This window comes from Thamnophis elegans, chromosome 4 (assembly GCF_009769535.1).
Source record: "Thamnophis elegans isolate rThaEle1 chromosome 4, rThaEle1.pri, whole genome shotgun sequence".
Lineage (NCBI taxonomy): Eukaryota > Metazoa > Chordata > Lepidosauria > Squamata > Colubridae > Thamnophis > Thamnophis elegans.
In genome coordinates, this window is record NC_045544.1 from 47851379 (window position 1) to 47865413 (window position 14035).

Here is a 14035-nt window from a genome sequence, read left to right on the forward strand (position 1 = left end):
CCTTCAGAAATTGTGGTTGCTTCATCACTGGAGGCTTTCAAGAAGAGACTGGACAGCCACTTGTCAGAAATCATATCGGGTTTCCTGCTTGAGCTGGAGGTTGGACTAGATGGCCTACAAGGTCCCTTCCAACTCTGGAAGAAGGCGGGGCTTAGCAGTGAGAAGATGGAGTTTCAGGCTACTCCTGAAATTCCTCTATACCGAAGGATTTTTGGACGGGTTCTTTGAACTCTAGCTGTCCCATAGACGACAGTGAAGGTGGGGAGAGACCAGGACCCCAGAGATATCCGCAAATCTCTGGGGGGGGGGGTATTAACTCCTCGTGCCAATTCCTTTTTGGATTAGCTGCCTGCTAACTGAAACTGCAGGTTGCCCCTAAGAATGGAAGAAGTGATGTCATCTGGTAAGCTGATTTTATTATCCAAGAGAGACTGTTCGTGTTAAAAAATTAAGCTAACTGAAACCAAAGAACAGGAAGATTTAGCGGCGAATTGGCTTTTTCTAATGGATTTATGACTGGTAGTTACTTTACTTCTTAAATGCTTCAAGAAACTCCGCGACATCCTCCCCCCTCTGAATCTCCCTAAGTGGATCATAAAACTTATCTCCTACTAATTAGCCCGTCACGATTCGACATTTTTATTACTTTACTACCTAGTTCTGTTTACAACTAGATAAGATTGACAGCCTGTAAGAGACTAAAAAAAAAGTGCTTCGAAGCCTGTGGGGAAAAAAAAGAGAGCTTCTAATTTTTAACTACGACACATCATGGCGTCCCAAAATACCTCTAAGATTTCATTTCAGGCTCTTTTCTCTGCGTGTAGAGGACTTTTTGATTCTTATCAAAAACTGGAAAGAAAACTGGATCAACTGATTCTAAAATATGAAGTTAAAACTGAGATCGTTGAATGCTTAAATGTTCCTGAAACACAAATGGAAAATGTGAGAAATGGTGTCTGGTCTATCTCAGAGGAAGAGAGGAGTGGGGGAGCTATAAAGACGACTCATTTAAAGAGACAGAGTGCAGGAGGAATGGAAAATCCACCCTTGAGAATTAAAGTTAATTTGGGAAATTTTATAAGCCTAGGACAACATTATTATTTCATCACCGACATTCAGAATCCAAAGGTGCCGAAATATTTTTGTTTGGATTTGCTTATGGAAACATTTGGTAAATTTATCCAACGAATGGCTATTGGACTGAGGAAATCTCGTTGTTGGAGGGACACAGGCTGACAGATGGGAGAATACAACCTAAAATTAGCTAAATCGGATTACTTCAATTTGTAATAGATATAGCTGAATAATGACTGATTAGATTATACATAAAGAGTATTAACTATAATAATTAGCACTATTAAAAAACTAAATAAAATTCATACAATCAAATGTTAATCAATACTGGGAAAATGTTATGATATATGATATAATTGAATATTATGGATGTTTAGCTAAAATAGGATATGAGGATTTGATGATAATAGAGGATTTTACAAATAAGTAAATGAACTGCCAGCATGTGTTATGGATTAATTCTTTAGCATAGCTAAGGATGAAGGATGTTTAAATAACCATAATAATTAAAACTGGAGGTATAATGATGTTGATATGGTAAATATTCAAGTTAAGATATTTGAATTAATATGAATTAACGGAAGAGAAGCACCAAAACATGTTGTAACCAGTTGATATACTTCTCTTTTTTTTCATAATAGACACCTGTGTTTTGTTTTGTTTTCCTGATTGTCGTTTTTGTCTTTTTTTGTATTATTTACTATCTTTTATTTTAATTTTTATTTTCTATTTGTCCTTTTTTCTTTTTTCTTTTTTTTTATTTTTCTCCATTCCCATCGGTGTGGGTAGGTATTGTTCAAGATTATTACTCCTACCAATATTTCTAAATAATAATTACAGTTAAATGAAAATGGATATATAATAATGCTTGAGTTAATATGAGTTATGTTGGTTGACTGTGGAGGAGATGTATCAAAACTTATCTGTAATTGATTGATATATTAAGAAAGATGCTGTACCCGTTTTAAACTAAAATTAAAAAACATTTAATAAAAAAAAAAAAGGTCCCTTCCAACTCTGTTATTCTGTAAAGCAGCATAGGTTGGATTGGATACTTCCTGTAATTTGGAATTCATGCTTGTGTTGACACTCCTTAAAATTACATTTGCCTTCTTTTATAGCCAATAACTTACATTCACTTTGCAATCAAATATTATTCCAGAATCTTCTTTACAAGTTCAATTATGAAGCCAAGTCTCTCTCTCTTCCCCACAACCTCCATACATAAGAAATTGATTCTCATTTGTCTACATTCTGTTCTATTACTTCAGTCCATTTCTCTAACCCAATATTTCTCAATCTTGGCAAATTTAAAATGCATTGGCTTCAAATTCCAGTAATCCCAGGCAGGCTTGCTGTCTGGGGATTTTGGGAGTCGAAGTCCACACCTCTTAAGGTTGTCAAGGTTGTGAAACACAGCTGTAATGCATCATACTTATCTTGGCACCTTCAATATCTGTCTTTGCAAATTTGGTTAAGTATTCTTCCACTTCTTCATCTAAATCATAAACCAAAATAGAGAGGAATAAAGGACCCCTCTCAATATTTCTCTATGATTTGATGGAGGACCATTGAGGAGCACTCTCTGAGTACAATTTTTGAGCCAGCTGTGTATCCACTTAACTGTGGATTGTCATGCTGCCCAGTTTGCAACAGTATTTTAGGAAAATGTAAATCTATCTAATGCTGCTGCTGCTCATGGATGCCTTTTGAGCACATAATTTACTCATACTATTTTAAGTACTCACATGATTACTATCACATTTTTTGTGATCAAAATAGCTGCCAATGTATATGAGAAAATTTTCTCTCACTTGAATAGGTACAATACTGCTGCACACTATATGTACCTCCCACTTGTTTTCAGTTGTGTAGTGTCTTTATGGCATGAAACATTTCAAATCTCTTTCTTCATTCCAACTCCTAATATCTCCCCATGGAAAACTATTGCTATCAGGGTCCATCATTATTACCAAAGATATCCAAGGCTTTTCCTTTTTGATAGAGTATATTGAACTTAGGGATTATGCTTATTTCTGCCGTGGAATCAGTTTTATTCTTTTTCTTTTCTCAATTACCAAGGTTGACTTGCTTTCTGAGTAGTGTTGATAAGAATTAGTAAAAGAAACAGTGTAATGTTGTAACAGCAAACATCTGTTTAAATATTCTGTTCACTAAAAGGCGGAGGGGGGAAATTGATATTTATAATTCTTTTATTTATAGTCATTTTTTAAATAAATGTCCACTTTTATACAACTATGAGCAGCTAACAAGATTAAAACACAACTGTAGTCCAGTTAAAACAGAAGAAGGGAAATAAAATCTTTTTTCCCAATCACCCTAATGATGGATAACCCAACCCTGTGGATGGCCTGCTAATATACATATTCCAGGAATGTAATAACCTATTGTGCTTCTTTTTCTGAGGTTTTTTTAAATATAAAAAAAACCTTTTGTTGCAAGAGAACAGATTTTGACCTTCTGTAAGGATATAATGTGCTGCAATTTATTATTTAAGGGGAATTCATGGGCCCTTATAACAATGAAATTCATCCAATTTATCAATTGACTGATCTTTGAGGTATCACAGGGCTTTAATTTTGGCAACAAATGTCTGAGCAGGAAAGATATTCCTTGAACTACAACAGTTCTTTTAGTGACTGTTCGAACTTACAACAGCGCTAAAAAAACTGACTTATCACTGTTCACATGATCAAAATTCAGATGCTTGGCAATTGACTCATATTTAGGATGATTGCAGTGTCCCAGATTATGTGATCTCCTTTTGTGACAAGCAAAGTCAGTAGGGAAGCCAGGTTCATTTAACAATCATGTTACTAACTTAACAACTGCAGTGATTCACTCAACAACTGTGGCAAAAAAGGCTGTAAAATGCAGCAAAGTTCAGTTAACAACAGTCTCACTTAGCAATAGAAATGTGGGGGTCAATTGTGGTTATATGTTGAGGACTACCTGTACGTTCCATCAGATGTTATAAACATTATCAACAATTATTTAGTGCCATCTATCCCTGCAAGATACCATTAGTACATAAAAAATTAAGTTTCACTTTTATAACTGAATGCTACAGATTGGAAAAACTGAATTTGCTCTGGGAAAGTTTATATGATAACATTCTTGTTAGCATTTGACATGTCACAGGACTGTATAAAGATGATGACAAACAAATCATTTTTAAAAAGTTGAGGAAAACTTTTTCCTTCTCTAAGTTGTTATTGTCAGCTCATTTACTAAAGACTGATTGCCTATTCACTCAGTAATCTGTGGAATTCTGGGAATTGAAGTCCATTCATCTTAAAATAATCAAACTTTGAGAAACATTGACTTATAGCGGCCAGAACAGTGAAACAGATATCAGAATTCATCACACTACTAGTGGTATTTAGTATTCTTTCTCTTTTTTTCTTATTCTTTCAATGGCTTTTTGCCATCAAGCTAAAACCTTTTCACTCTCCAAAAACATTGAACTTTTCATTATAATTTTCAATATCTGTATCACTATATGCTCTGTTAGGCATACTTCCTAGTCCCTATCAGTTGACATTCATTGGCTGATGGGACCTGTAGCATGGCCAACCTGCCAGACTGAATTGGATAGATAGAAACAACTGGCAGAAGACAATCCCTTGGGTAACTCTGTGCCAGGCAATGAAGGGCTGTAAAGCTTACAACCATCACCTTGAATTGAACCTGAAACACACTGGCAAACAATTTAATTAATGTGATGTTACATCTGTCAAATATCCAACATTGATGAAGCTTCCAAATCCTCTTCAAGGGCAGCTCCATGTTCCATGTAGAATGCAATAATCCAGACGGGAGGTCATAAGTGAGATACCATAAACTGAGCCTCCTGGTGCAAGTATGGATGTAACTGGCACATAACTGAAGGTTTGCAAAAGGTCCTCCTGGTCATTTTTTTAGCCATTTTGAAGAACAAACATTAAACATCGAATTACTCCTCATCATTAAACATCACATTACTCCTCATCATAAACCATAGTCCAATGCTTGTGTGATTTGGTCCCACCTTTACTGGATTTACTGATGCATGGTAATCCTTAGCCATTATAAAACTCAATTCCATCCATTCATCCACCTCAGTTGTAGGTCCTTTAAAACAATTGCTATATCCATTTCACAAGAGCTTTTCTTAGAAGTGGGCTATATACACCACATTTAGACCCGTGATGGTGAACCTATGGCATGCTTGCCACAGGTGGCACGCGGAGCCATTTCTGAGGGCACATGAGGCGTTGCTCTGTTAGCTCCCTGAATTTCGGCCTAACACAATAGGCAAAAATAAATTATTAAGCAAGCTTCTTTTCAATATTCTAAATCTAGATGTGCTGTATATAGTCTAGATCAGTAATGGCAGAACTTTTTTGCCTTGAATGCCAAAAGCACACACGCACGCATGCACGCACGCATGCACTATCACGTGCACTTGCATGCCCACCCCATAAGTTAATGTCCCCCACACCATGCCTCCTGCACATACAGACGTGACACACACACACCCCGCGCTGCCCCATGCATGCACACATGGCTTTCTTGGAGCCTGGGGAGGATGAAAATGGCCTACTCCTGCCCCCCCTGGGAGGCGAGAAATTGCCTATTTTCTGACTTCTGATGGGCCCAATAGGTCCGTTTTTTGCCCTCCCCAGGATTCAGCGGCTTTTTAGGAGCCTGGGGATGAAGAAAAACAGCCCAACAAGCACACCAGAAGTTCCGGAAGAAACTTCCAATTTTTGCATTGGGCTGTTTTTCACCTTCCGGAGGCTTCAGGGTAGCCTCCTGACGCCTCAGGAGGGCGAAAAACGGCACAACAGGCAACCCGAACGTTTGTTCCCAAACTTCTGGTTTGCATGTTGGGCTGTTTTTTGCCCTCCCCAGGCTCCGAAAAACCCTCTGGAGCCTTTGGAGGGCGAAAAACAGACCTATTAGGCACATCAGAAGTTGGAAATGTGTCATTTCTGGTCTCTGGTGGGCCTCCGGGGGGCGGGGGGCATTTTCACCCTCCCCAGGCTCCAAGAGGGGGTCACATGTGTATATGCAGGAGGCATGGCATGGAGGGCATTCAATTATGGGGGTAGGCATGCATGTGATAGCGCATGCGTGCGGGCATGCTTTCGGCACTCTTGGTGAAAAAGTTTTGCCATCACTGATCTAGACTACAACACATCTAGATTTAGAGTATTGAAAAGAACTTTGCTTAATAACTTATTTTTGCCTATTGTTTCAGGACTTTGGAAGTAATATTCCCTTACAGTCCTTAGCTCCTCGTAGGATCCCTGCTCCGGAGCTTGTCGGGTGTGAGTCCTTGCTGGTGAAGATGGGCCTTGCGGGTCAAGTGGGCTTGTTGCTAACGTACCTACCTCCCAACAGCGTTACAACAGCCCTCCCTGTGCTCCTCGAGTCATTAGCCGAGCTAGCGGTTGAGTTCCCCAGACTTATGATACTGGGGGACTTCAATTTGCCTTCGCTCAGCGAACACTCTGATGGAGCACAGGAGTTCATGGCTTCCATGACAGCCATGGGCTTGACCCAAGTAATCCAGGGTCCGATTCACTCAGCGGGTCACACACTCGACCTCGTATTTCTCTCGGAGCAGTGGAGTTGTGATCTTGGTCTGAGGGGTAGTGAGATCTTGCCCCTGTCATGGTCGGACCACTTCCTATTGAGGCTCGACTTTCGGAGACCAATCCCCTGCTGTAGGGAGGAGGAACCGATTAGGTGGTTCCACCCCAGGCGTCTTATGGATCCCCAGGGTTTCCAGACGGCGCTTGGCATTATGCCTGATACTCTCGCCCGCAGTTCGGCAGAGACCTTAGTTGCTACTTGGAACTCGGTAGCGTCTGAGGCTCTCCACCGAATTGCGCCTTTATGGCCGATCGGCGGCAGTGGATCCAGGAGGGCCCCTTGGTTCACCGAGGACCTCCAGGAGATGAAGCGCCAAAAGAGACACCTAGAGCACCGCTGGAGGGCCAGTAAATCCGAGTCAGACTGAGCACTTTTAAAAGCCTGCATCGGAGCATATCTATCGGCAATACAGACAGCCAAGAACAACCACATTGCCGCTCTGATAGCGTCCGCTGAGTCACGCCCTGCCGCCTTGTTTAGGGTGACCCGCTCCCTCTTAAATACGAGGGTTACGGAGAACCCCTTACAAGGTAGAGCAGAGGAATATGTCCAGTTCCTCGCGGACAAAGTTGCTCGGCTTCGGATGGACCTGGACTCCAATTGCGCAGAGCCAGCCGAGGTACTGGGGAAGGTCTTGAACGACATCTCTGGACTGACTTTCAACCTGTTGCTCCTGATGAAGTGGACAAGGCCATGGGAGCAGTGAGTGCTGCCACATGTGTACTGGACCCGTGCCCCTCCTGGCTGGTCGCGAACAGCAAGGAGGTGACGCGGGGCTGGATCCAGGCGATGGTGAATGCCTCTCTTCGGGAGGGCTTCTTCCCACCGGCATTGAAGGTAGCGGTGGTGAGACCCCTCCTGAAGAAGCCATCACTGGACCCAGCCAGTTTGAACAACTACCGTCCAGTCTCCAACCTCCCCTTCTTTGGGAAGGTTGTTGAGAAAGTGGTGGCCTCTCAACTCCGGCGGTCCTTGGATGAAGCCGATTATCTAGACTCCTTTCAGTCTGGATTCAGGTCTGGCTACAGCACAGAAACCGCTTTGGTCGCACTGACCGATGATCTCTGGAGAGCCAGGGATGGAGGTCATTCTTCCATCCTAGTGCTTCTCGACCTCTCAGCGGCCTTCGATACCATCGACCATGGTATCCTTCTGCGATGGTTGCGAGAGGTGGGGGTGGGAGGCACCGTTTTTCAGTGGTTCTACTCCTACCTCTCGGACAGGTCGCAGTCGGTATTGGTTGGGGGGGAGAGGTCGACCCCTAGGCCCCTGAAATATGGGGTTCCTCAGGGTTCGGTCCTATCCCCCCTCCTGTTTAATATCTACATGAAGCCACTGGGTGAGATCATTCGACGGCACAGGATAAAGTACCATCAATATGTGGACGATACACAGCTGTATCTGTCTGCCCCGTGCCAACTCAGTGAAGCGGTTGACATGATGTGCCAGTGCCTGGAGGCTGTTAGGGTCTGGATGGGGGTTAACAAGCTTGTGCTCAATCCAGACAAGACCGAGTGGCTGTTGTGTTTCCCTCCCAAGAATTTGGTCAATATTCCATCACTCAGGCTGGGGGGTGAAAATTTACGCCCCTCAGACAGGGCTCACAACTTGGGAGTCCTCCTGGACCCACAGCTGACCTTAGAACACCATTTGTTGGCTGTGACCAGGGGGGCATTTGCCCAGGTTCGCCTGGTGCACCAGTTGCGTCCCTACCTGGACCGGGAGGCGCTCGCAACAGTCACTCACGCCCTCGTGACCTCAAGACTGGACTACTGCAATGCGCTCTACATGGGGTAGCCCTTGAAGAGTATTCGGAGACTTCAACTCGTCCAGAATGCAGCCGCGCGAGCGATTGTGGGTGCACCTCGGTACACCCATGTTACATCTATCCTCCGCGAGCTGCACTGGCTACCAATCAGTCTCCGGATACGCTTCAAAGTGCTAGTCGTAACTTATAAAGCCCTTCATGGTATTGGATCTGGGTACTTGAGAGACCGCCTGCTGCCAATTACCTCCCAAAGACCCATTAGATCACACAGGGTTGGCCACCTCCGGGTTCCGTCTACTAGCCAATGCCACCTGGCTACTACCCGGGGGAGGGCCTTCTCTGTGGCAGCTCCGGCCCTCTGGAACAAACTCCACGCAGGGATTCGGACCCTCACCTCTCTCCAGGCCTTCCGAAAAGCCGTCAAAACCTGGCTTTGCCGGCAGGCCTGGGGTTGATGAGTTCCCCTCCCCTCTCTCTCTCTCTCTCTCTTTTTTTTTTTAAAAAAATAGTTTTTATTAAACATTATTACCTTTAAAAACAGAAAGAAAAACACAACAACATAAGAAAAGACAACACATACATAACAATATAAAGTAAATATACAGCCTTTTGTATCGGCATTCATTAGTTATACATTTTTAAAGAGTAAAACATACAAATACAATTTTAAACATACAACCCCCCCTCCCCTCCCCCCCCGCAGTGACAGTCATTCACAGCCCAACTTTTTTCTTTCCTTCCTCATTGTTAGGTCTCTAAGCCACATCTTCTCATTACAAAGTTCAGGGATCTATTACAATACCCATGTTCACTTTTAACTTTCCCCATTTTAAGTCCCTGCTGTTCTCCTTGTCGCCCACATATACCATAGGTTCCAGCTAAGATAATGTTCCGTTTCTCCTTTGTCCCTCAGCCAACCCGTCATTCTGTCCATTTCTGCACATTCATAGATCTTTTTAATTATAGCATCTTCCGACGGTATGGTATGGATTTCCAAAATTGTGCATAAGTTATTCTTGCGGCCACAATTATATGTAGGCTCAAATGCCATATTGAACGGCTTATGTTTTCTGGTTTAATGTTTAGTAGAAGGTTCTCGGATCTCCATTCCATGTTTGCCCCGGTAACCTCTTTTAGCCATTTTTTAATCCTTTTCCAATATTTCGTGGCCTCAGTACAGGACCACCAAATATGGTAGAATGTGCCATCCTTTCTTCCACATTTCCAACACAATGGAGATAACCCAGGGAACATCTTGGCTAACCTCGTTGGGGGGAAGTGCCACCTATAAACCATCTTGTATATGTTTTCTTTGAATGCTGTAGATATTGTAAGTTTAATGGTCTTACTCCATAGATCCCACCATTTGCCCATTTCAATTTCATAGCCAAAGTTTCTCTCCCATGCTATTAGAAGGCTTTTGTCCATCTCTTCATTACCATCTTGGCAGGTCAAAAATTGGTAAATCTTCGATAACATTTTCTTGTCTCCACCAAACAAAATCTTATCTAGCCCCTGAGGGTTTGGTAGATCCCAAAACGTACCTTATCACTTTTAAACCTGTTTCTAACCTGTAAATATTCCCACCATTCCAGATTCCTGCCCTGCTGCTCTAATTCCATCTTTGTTTTCATGTTGCCATCTTCTGTCATAATGTCTTTATATGTTATGTTTCTTGTCCAATTAAATACACTGCGATGCGTTAAGGCCTCTAATGGTGCCAACCAGCACGGAACCCTAAGATAATATTTTTTCCTCATCTTTTCCCAGACCCCCATCAAAATCTTCTAATATGAAGTACCTATGGGGGGTGTCTCTTTCTTGCCAGAGGGAGGCATGCCATCCCTGAGGGAGGTCATGTCCCTCTATAGCCAATAGGCGCCTTCTACTCAACATCACCCAATCCTTCACCCATGTCATAATTGCTGCATTATAGTATGCTTCCCAGTTGGGTACTCCGAAGCCTCCCAGTTCTCTACGTTTTTGCAATATTTGGGCTTTAATTCGTGCTTTCTTGCCTTGACATATAAATCGAGCCAATATTGTCTCCAAAGATTTTAAAAAATTTTTGTCCAATTTAGTTGGTGCCGTTTGAAACAGAAACAAAATTTTTGGTAATACATATGTCTTGACTGTCGCAATCCTGCCCATCAGAGACAGTTGTTTACCACTCCAATTAGTCATATCTTTAGATACCTGCTGTAGCAATTTGATATAGTTATCTACCTTGATAGAGGAACATCTCTCCGTGAGCCAAATTCCCAAGTATTGTATTTTATGGGCCATGTTAATCCCTAACAGGCTTTGTACTTCCCTTTTCTGGTTCAGAGTCATATTCTTAATTAACAGTTTTGTCTTCTCTTTGTTTATACGTAGCCCCGCTATCCTACCTATTTTACATAAAAGTTGTATCCCAGAAGCCATAGGATCCTCCAGGATAAAAACAAGGTCATCGGCGAAAGCCTGGACCTTAAATTCCTGAGCTTTAGCTCGTAACCCTTTAATTTGTGTGTCACTCCTCACTATTCTAAGAAGGGGTTCTAATGTGAGGATAAACAGTAGGGGGGATAACGGGCATCCTTGTCTTGTGCCTTTACCAATCTCAATATCACCCGCCTCTTCTCCATTTACCAATAATGTCGCGGTTTGTTGTACGTAAATTGCCCGAATTGCATTTAAGAAGTTTTCTCCAAACTTCATATTTTCTAGTTGCGACAACATACAGTTCCAATTTACCCGATCAAAAGCCTTTTGTGTGTCAAGAAACATAAAGGCCACTTGTTTATCCGGCCGAGCTTCATAATATTCTAAGGCATCCAAAATAATTCTAACATTATCTTTCAAATGCCTTGACGGCAGGAAGCCGTTCTGATCAGGGTGTATAAATTTATTAAGGAAGAATTTAAGTCTATCTGCCAGTATAGCTGCAAAGATTTTATAATCCACATTCAAAAGTGAAATGGGCCTATAGTTTTTAATTTGGGTGTGGTCAGCTCCAGCTTTAGGCAAAAGGGTTATATAGGCCCCAGCCCATGATTTCGGTGCGATAGAATCCGTCAAGACAGCATTAAATATTACTATCATCTCTTGTCCTAAGATTTCCAAAAAAGATTTATAGATTTCAACTGGCAAACCATCCATGCCAGGAGTTTTGTTGTTTTCCATTTTTTTTGACTGCCTTTTCTAATTCATCTATTGTTATCTTTTGGTTCAGTACCCCTTTTGCTTCATTTGAGATCTTGGGTAGATTTGCATTGTCTAAAAATTCCTTAATTTGGTCCTCAGAGACTTCTTCCCTACTATATAGTTGCTGAAAAAAACCTTGGATAATTTCCTGTTTCTCCCCCTTGGTTTCTACTAATTCCCCTTTACTATTCTGCAGTTGAGCTATACGTCTGCTCTCTCTTTCTTTTCGAAGTCTATAAGAGAGCCAACGACCCGGTTTGTTAGCATGCTCAAAAAAGTTTTGCTTAATCCCCCTAAGTTTCCGAGCGACATCCTCCTGGTCTAGAAGAGAGATCCCGTGCTTAATTCTAGCCATTTCTTCTTTTTTCCTATCATCTAGTGGGTTCTGTTGCAAGGCTTTTTCTACCACCTCCAGTTTAGCTACCCATTTTGCCCTCTCTTCTAATTTTTTCCTGTGTGTGCCTGTTGTATATTTAATAGCTAGGCCTCTCATATAGGCCTTGGCCGTATCCCAAAGTATTTGTGGAGTTACTCCTTTCCTATTTTCTTCAAAAAAAAACCTCATTTCCCTTTTAAACATTTGCTGAAATTCTTGTTCTTTCACTATCTCTGTATTCATCATCCACCTTCTCTTCCTCCCCTGCCTTACTCCTTTCCACACCAATAAGAGTGGATTATGATCGGCCCAGGTATTAACCTCAATTGCTGCTTCCTTAATCAAGTCCCCAATTTCTGTGTCAACCAGGCCATGTCGATCCTAGAACAGGATTGATGTCTATGTGAAAAGAAAGTAAATTGTTGTTTCTGTGGGTGGAGTTCATGCCATACATCCTTTAATTCATATTCCTCCCTCATGTCTTCAAAGGTTTTGGGGAGAACTCTCCTCCTTTCTCTTAATTTCCCCCCCTTTTGGATGTTTCCTGGGTTATAATCCATTGTCCTATCTGCCATCGCATTATAATCACCCACCACACATATGTGGTCGTAGCCTAACTCTGCAATTTTTAGATGCAACTTTCTAAAGAAAGTACTTTGGTTGTCATTCGGTGCGTATATGGCCACCAGCAAAATTTTATATCGACCAAATTTCAATTCAACCATTAAAAGTCTACCCTCCCCATCAGTATACACCAATTTAGAATCGATATGGTCTTTAACATACAACACAATGCCCCTTTTCTTTTCATCTGCTAAACTTGTATACATTATACCCAGCCGGGGGTAATACAACACATTTTGCTGGTTGTTCACTATATGTACTTCTTGCAGGCATGTCAAATCACAATTCTTTTTCCATAGAGCATTCAGTATTTTATTTCTCTTTCTTAGAGAATTCAAACCATTTATATTTAAAGAAATTAAGCGGAGTTCATCCGCCATGTTTATTTGTTTAAGGCTTTGGCTTTTGTTGTCTGCCTCGTTTGCGGTCTCTCATCTCTGCTTTGTTTCTCATTTCCCCCTTTCTCGTCTCCCGGGACACTATTCTTTCGCTCCTCTCCTCGGCTCTTGTTATCCAATTCTCCATCGTTATTCTGAGTTCCCCTCTTCAACTGGCTTTCCATAAAGTCTTGTGCATCTTGCAATGATTCAATCCGAAACCTCTGGCCTTGCCAGAGAAAAGATATCCCTTCTGGGAAAAGCCACCTATACATCACCTGAAGTTTCCTCAATTGTGTTGTTAGGTCCTGATATTTCTGCCTCCTTTCCCTCACTCTTCTTGGTATCTGTTTTAGTACTATGACCATTTCCCCCGCATACATGGTATTCTGGTCACGTTCCTTCTGGTAAATTTCTTCTCTCAGGGATCGTTTAGTAAACCTCACGTGCACTTCACGTGGCAGTTTCTGTCTCCTAGTATAGGAAGTATAGACTCTATATACGTCATCGATCTCACTCTGTATCGACAGCTTATCTTTCTGTGTGATCCCTGCTATCATCTCCACCATAATTTCCTTCAGTTTCTCCCCTCTTTCCTCTGGAATATTTTGGAATCTGAGAAAGAAGGCTGACTTTTCTAATTCCAACATAGCAATCTCATCTTCCAACCTTCTATTAATATGTAGCTGCCTCATCTCCCACCTCGCCATATTCTCTTCACTTTCCTTCATTTTTACTCCTAAATCTTGAATTTGACCCTCCTGTTTCTCCATTTTTGCCCAGATCTCCTTTTGCTGTGAATATAGCTGTTTCATTTCACCCCTCATGTCTCCCATTTCATTTTTAATGTCGGCCAGGGATTTTTCGGTGATCTCTTGATTCCTAGCCATATTATTTTGTATCGATAGCAAAGTTGTCTGTATATTTTGCAATGTGGGTGCCTTCTCTACCCCAGCCATATAGTCT